This window comes from Bombina bombina, chromosome 2, assembly GCF_027579735.1.
Source record: "Bombina bombina isolate aBomBom1 chromosome 2, aBomBom1.pri, whole genome shotgun sequence".
NCBI classification, from domain to species: domain Eukaryota; kingdom Metazoa; phylum Chordata; class Amphibia; order Anura; family Bombinatoridae; genus Bombina; species Bombina bombina.
The window spans coordinates 1,288,448,207-1,288,455,708 of NC_069500.1; the positions used below are offsets into that span (position 1 = coordinate 1,288,448,207).

At 37.4% G+C, this 7,502-nt stretch overlaps 1 protein-coding gene across 2 annotated transcripts in view; it reads right to left on the minus strand.

The window, feature by feature from the left end:
- Window positions 1-7,502, minus strand: part of LOC128650283 (uncharacterized) — a 422,276-nt gene that overhangs the window by 376,096 nt on the left and 38,678 nt on the right. The window lies entirely within an intron of this gene.

Sequence of the window (7,502 nt, forward strand, 5' to 3'; positions counted from 1 at the left end):
GCTAGAATATCAGACAACAATCAGGGAACTGAACATTTGTAGGGTACGACTTTGCATCAATACCAGCTAAATTTAGAGTGGTTAAACCAGTAAAGAGTTAGGACATGCATTCACTCACACTTACAACAGTGAACGTAAATGGCTTAAATAGCCCGGAAAAGAGATCTATGGTCTTCAGAGATCTATACAAAAACACGGGTGACATACTGCTAATATAGGAAACACATTTCAAGAGAGGCAAGGAACCAAGACTACTATTACATAAATATAGGAATGTATTTTTGGCCTCAGGTATATAAAAAAAAAGTGGAGTAGGCATTTTATTTAAAAACTCAATCCAATTCAAACCCACGTACATAGAAAAAGACAAAAACGGAAGATACATAATTTTAGTGGGCCTCTTATTTAACAGACCAATCACCATTGCAAATATATACCTTCCAAACAAAGATCAACATCATATATTCAAAACTATCTTTCACTCATTACTGGTCCACACCAAAGGAACTCTGTTCCTAGGAGGGGACTTCAACCTACCATTAGATCCGCAAATAGACACATCTACCGGGTCCACTTCTACACCTAAGCGAGTGATCAAAACTGTTAGGAGCATTTTACACCAGTTGAAACTACATAATGTATGGAGAGTAATGAATACACAACTCAGGGATTACACATTTTATTCAAACCCACATAACACGTTTACCAGAATAGACTACATATTCTCGGATCAATTAGGGCTATCTTTGATTACAGACTCTAAGATTCTACCCACCACGTGGGCGGACCACGCCCCGGTACAATGTGAGGTGGAATGGCCAGACATCCCACAGAAAACATACACATGGAGAATGGATGAACACATGTTGGGAAACCCCCTAACCAGGCAAGCTATAGACAGGACACTAGATAATTATTTTAAAGAAAATGTTGCAGTGGACACACCTGATAGGATGGCTTGGGAGGCACACAAGTGTGTAGTCAGAGGGGAACGTATAGCAAAAAAAGGCAAGGGAAAAAAAAGAGAACAGACAATTCCTAAACTCCACATTGGCGCAAATAGGGCATTGGGAGAAAGAACATAAGTTAAATCCACAATCCTCAGACATACTAGCATCTTTACAAAAGGCCAGGCAATCATTGAGGAACTACCTCACAAAAGAATATCAAAGAAAAGCCGCATTCCTAAAACAAAAATATTTCGATGTTAGGGACAAGACAGGCACATCACTAGCAAAAGCTTTGAGATGACGTCAACTCAACACACATGTCCATTACATCAGAGACAAACAGGGGGTTACACATAAAGATAGTAAAAACATTGCTGAGACATTTAGACAATACTACACATCGCTGTATAATATACTGAAGGCAGCTACATCACAGAGTATTGAGGGCTTCCTAGCAGATCTAAATCTTCCTAAACTAGAGGCAGAGGAAACCAGGAGCCTGGAGCTTCCTATAACAGTAGATGAAATAAAAAAAGCTATAAAATCTATGCCAAGCGGTAAATGCCTGGGCCCAGACAGTTTCGGCATGAAGTACTAAAAAAACCTACCCTCACCACCTAATTTCCCCGCTAGCAAAAATGTTCAATTCACTCTTAAACACTAATGGATTTACAGAAAGCATGTTAGAAGCTCATATCACTGTTCTACCGAAACCAGGGAGGGAACCAAATACACCTGAGAATTTACGCCCAATTTCATTATTGAAATCTTCGCTAAAATCTTAGCTCACAGAATAAACCAGTTTTTACCCAAATTAATAAACACAGATCAGGCAGGTTTTATCCCAGGGAGAGAAGCTAAGGACAATACCCTAAAGGCCTTACAACTTTTATCTTATGTTAAGCACAACAAAATACCGGTGGTCCTGATATCTACGGACACAGAGAAAGCCTTCGATAGGGTAAATTGGCAAATCCTAAAAGCAGTAATGCATAAAATGAAATTTGGCGATAAATTTATTCAATATGTTTTCTCCCTATACACTTGTCCCATGGCTCGGATTAAAGTGAATGTCATACTGTCAGATAAATTTTACATTAGAAACAGAACTAGGCAGGGATGCCCACTCTCTCCAGTCCTCTTCGCAATTTCAATAGAAGCACTGGCACAAACAATAAGAAATAACACACAAATTAAAGGCATACAAGTGGGGGACACAGAACACAAGCTTGCCTTGTATGCTGATGATGTTCTACTCACACTCACGGAGCTAGAGAAGTCCTTACCAAAGACACTAGAAATACTCCAAAGCTATGGGAGAGTATCTCATTTTCTAATAAGTACTAACAAATCTGAGATGTTAAACCTAACATATGATGAAAAAAAGGTTTCAACAACTGACACAAAATTGCCCACTTAAAATACAAAGAATGAAACTTAAATATCTAGGCATATTTCTGGCAACAGATGCCAAAGTAGTATTCCAGGCTAATTATAAAAACCTAGAAAATACCCTTATAACGGATCTTTCTAGCTGGAAGAGCAAGTCCATCTCGTGGATAGGTAGAATAAATGTAATAAAGATGAATGTTCTCCCCAGGCTCTTATACTTACTGCAAACCGCTCCTATCCACCTTCCACACCAATACCTATCTAAGATTCAATCCTTAATGGAACAATTCATTTGGCAGAGAATTAGACCAAGAATAGCTAAACAAACAATGTATATGTCCAAAGAAAGTGGAGGGCTAGGCGTACCAAATATCCATACTTACAAAACAGCAATTGCCTTACAAAACCTAGTAGAATGGTGCACAAACAACACACACAAGCAATGGGTACAAATTGATGGACATATAATGGGACTATGTAACGCTGGCATAGCAGCGTGGCTTCCTGCTAAACAACGCCCGACAATTATCAAACATTACCAGATACTGGAAGAATTTTTCCAGGCATGGGATAGATTGAGAAACACTACTACGCAGATCTGCTTTGTATCTGATGAAACGACCCTTTGTTGGTTGAGAAACGCGTCATTAAAGCTATTTTTATTCATCTATGGAAGTTGTTCACCACTTTTTAATTCAGTTCTGTTAAGTTACAACAGCTAACAGACTCTCCTTTACTAATTAAAACTGCACGGCTACAGCTGAAGGTGTTCTTTGCAGAGCCGTTTACGAAAGACAACAGAAAGATCCTGAGAGGACACACTATCACACAGTGTACTAGCCGCTGTTAAAGTGCTAGCAGGCGAGACTGCACTGGTCATAGCACAGTGCAACAACCTTTGGTAAGCGTATTACCTGTTAACTCCATTTCCTTGAAAAGATAATATTACGCTATGTGGAGCCTTCTCTTTATTTTCTACAGCTGAAGGTACTCACAGAGCCAATTCACAAAAAAGAAAGGGATATCCTGAGAAAGTCTATCATTGTACAGTGTACTGGCCGCTGAATAAAGTGCCAGCAGGCGATTTTGCACTGGTCAGAGTACAGTGCAACTACTTCTGGTAAGCGCATTTTCTGTTAACATTTCTCACATTGAAGAAAACGTTATCACGCTATTTGGCGCCCTATTTCCATTTTTGTATTTTGTAACAGTGACGTCCCTGCTCTCTGGGACCAAGAGGAGCTGCCCTGCCAAGAAACAACCGGCTGTGATTTTAACACATGGACATTAATTGTTGTGATCACACTGTAAAAGGGGGATACGGTATTTGATTTTGTTATTAATATTAATTTTATATTGCCTTGAACTAAACCACCAGCCCCTTTTTATCCTGACAGCGCGCCTTTATATCCCCGTCTGGGATATTATAGAATGATCCCAAACACACCACCCAGGCAATGAAGGAGTGGCTTCGTACGAAGCATTTCAAGGTCCTGGAGTGGCCTAGCCAGTCTCCAGATCTCAACCCCATAGAAAACCTTTGGAGAGAGTTGAAGGTCTGTGTTGCCCAACGACAGCCCCAAAACATCACTGCTCTAGAGGAGATCTGCATGCAGGAATGGGCCAACATATCAGCAACAGTGTGTGACAACCTTGTGAAGACTTACAGAAAATGTTTGACCTCTGTCATTGCCAACAAAGGATATATAACAAAGTATTGAGATGAACTTTTGATATTGACCAAATACTTATTTTCCACCATAATTTGCAAATAAATTCTTTCCAAATCAGACAATATGATTGTCTGGATTTGTTTCCACATTTTGTCTCTCATAGTTGAGGTATACCTATGATGAAAATTACAGGCCTCTCTCATCTTCTTAAGTGGGAGAACTTGCACAATTGGTGGCTCACTAAATACCTTTTTGTCCCACTGTGTGTAGGGACAGTCTACACCAAAATATTTTTTTTTTTTTTAAAAAGATAGATAATCCCTTTATTACCCATTCCCTAGTTTTGCAAAACCAACACAGTTACATTAATACACTTTTTACCTTTGTGATAATCTTGTACGTAAGCCTCTGCAGACTGACCCCTTATTTCAGTTCTTTTAACAGACTAGCATTTTAGCCAATCAGTGCTGGCTCTTAGGAACTCTGTGCGCGTGAGCACAGTGTTATCTATATGAAAAACATGAACTAACAACCTCTAGTGGTGAAAAACTGTCAAAATGCCCTGAGATAAGAGGCGACCTTCAAGGGCTTAGAAATTAGCATATGAACCTCCTAGGTTTAGCTTTAAACTAAGAATACCAAGAGAACAAAGCAAAATTGGTGATTGAAATAAATTGGAAAATTGTTTAAAATTACATTCCCTTCTCTGAATCATGAAAGTTTGTTTTGGACTAGACTGTCCCATTAAGTCGATGAAAACATGATAAAACATATATATGCAATATTCATATTTTATAAAGATTTTATCTATGTATTTAGTTTAAATATTTTACATTTGCTAATGCCAATATGCTATGTTGTTTGCACCATGGGTGCATTTTTTTTAACAATTTTTTTTTTCTATGGGAATGCAAAAATGCGATGGTGTTTACGCGATCTCGGGTGTTAGGTTGCTTTTCAACTTTTTTTCTCCATTGATTTCTATGGGGGAATACATGCACGCGCACGTGAAAATTAAAGTTAGGATGTTTGCGCTATTCGGGTTACCGCTTGCGCAAAATAAGTTTTATTGAAACTTATAATATGAACACAACTCGATTAGCTCAAAATGCTTAACTCTAGCGGAGTTTTCGCGGTTGTGAATTTTTTTTTACTGTGGCACTAGCTCTAAGATGGGAAAAAGAACACAGACTGGACAGAGTAAGATTGGAAAAAAGTGTTATGAATGGACAAATCTAAGTTTCAGGTGTTCAGATAACAAAGAAGAACATTCATGAAAAGCAGACAAAATGAAAAAATCCTGGAGGAAGGCTTAACGCTATCTATCAAGGATGGCTGTCACTCCATTTTGCAAGAACTATTTAGGGTAGAAGCAGTGAGCAGTCAGCTGGTATTCTGTCTTTAATGGAGTAGCCAGCACAGTCATCGGATCTCAACCCTATTGAGCTGTTGTGGGAGCAGCTTGACCTTATGATACGTCAAAAGTGGCCATCAAGTCAATTCAACTTGTGGGAGGGGCTTAAGGAAGCATGGGGTAAAATCTCTTCAGATTACCTCAACAAATTGACAACTAGAATGCCAAAGGTCTGCAAGGCTAGAATTGCTACATATGGAGGATTCTTTGATGAAAGCAAAGTTTGAAGGACACAATTATTATTTCACTTCAAAATCATTATTTCTAACCTTGTCAATCACTATATTTCCTATTCAAACTCATTTCATGTATGTTTTTATGGAAAATAAGGAAATGCCAAAGTGACCACCAAACTTTTGAACGCCAGTGTATATTATATCTTATAACACCCTAATTTAACTACTAATACTATCCTATAATAATTATATTTTATAACTCCACAACCACATCCTGGCACGGGCAACACCACTTCGCTTACTTTCTCCTTCTCCCCTTCTCCATTATTCTCCCACTTCTTATCAAAAACCCTCCTGGTCTACATTTAAAGGATTACTTTCTGTTATCATTTTTAAGCTAAACAACTAACATATTAAAGTTAATAAACATTAATTAAAACCTACTGACCTATATTTTCTCCAAAACGAAGTTTCATAACGTTCGCCGATGATGTCACGTTATCCTGCCCACTATTTTCTGCACTGCATGTTCAAAATACTTAAACCAATAACTTTGTGTTTAAAGCGCCATTTTGAAACCTAGGTATTGTAAACGGATTGGTACAGAGCAAAGGATACCCATGGAGTGGGTTTAGAAAACAATTACATTTGCAGACAAGATTTCTGATATACGGTAGAGATATGTTAATGAAATGCTATTGATAAAAAGCGTATTTGGGGTAGTTAGTTAGTAACAGGCATAGAAAATATTTACTTACAGTGGCCCTTTAAAGGGACATTCCAGACAAAATTGAAATCCACATGGATGAAATTCAGTTTAGAATAGAAGCATTTTATTAATATACAGGTATTAGCAAAAATGCTTATAATAAAAGCTATAGCAGTTTAAAAGTGTGTTTAAGTATGCACTGTGCACCAGCATTTTAAACACAGCACTTGCTCAGTGAGCTTAAAGGGACATGAAACCCACATTTTTTATTTCATGATTTAGAAAGAGCATGGGATTTTTAACAACTTTCTAATTTACTTCTATTATCTAATATGCTTAATTCTCATGATAGCCTTTGCTGAAAAGCATATCTAGATAGGCTCAGTGGCTGCTGATTGGTGGCTGCACATAGATGTCTCATGTGATTGGCTCATCCATCTGCATTGCTATTTCTTCAACAAAGGATATCTAATGAATGAAGCAGATTAGATAATAGAAGTAAATTTGAATGTTGTTTACAATTGTATTCTCAACCTGAATCATGAAAGAAACATTTTGGGTTTAGTGTCCCTTTAAGGTGCTTGTACCATCTGTTAATGACTCAATTTGTGAATTGCTGACTTGATTACAAGCCTTACTGGTGCTCAGAGCAGCTGCAGTATTTACAATGGTGGTGCACTGAGAATATCTCGCTATGCTTCACGTGCACATGCAGAGAAAAATGCAGAGAAAATTGTTAATACTAAAACAGTGATAACTTTTACTAGAAGCATTTTTGCAAGTACATGTATTTTGCAAATATTTTTCTATGCAAAGATTTAATTAACTATCTCTGACTAGATAGTTGGAATCTAACCTATTTAGTGCATTTTGTTTTTGTTCCTCTATGCATTTGTTATTTGTTTGTTTTTTCTTTATTATTTCATATCTTGCCTTGTATTTTCATACCATTTACATCTCCTACAATCTATAAGGCTTTACCATTTTTCATTCTGTGAACCAATAAAAATGAATAAATATTAAAAAAAATCCCCATTTAGTGATTTCTCTCCATGCCTGTGAGCTTTTAATATATGGTCTATTTTGTGGATTGGTTATTTATTCTTGCTATATCAGTCCAGATTTGTATTGGGGAAAATCCCAACATTGTAATTTAATTTGCTTTGGACACCAAAAAAGCAGTTCTGT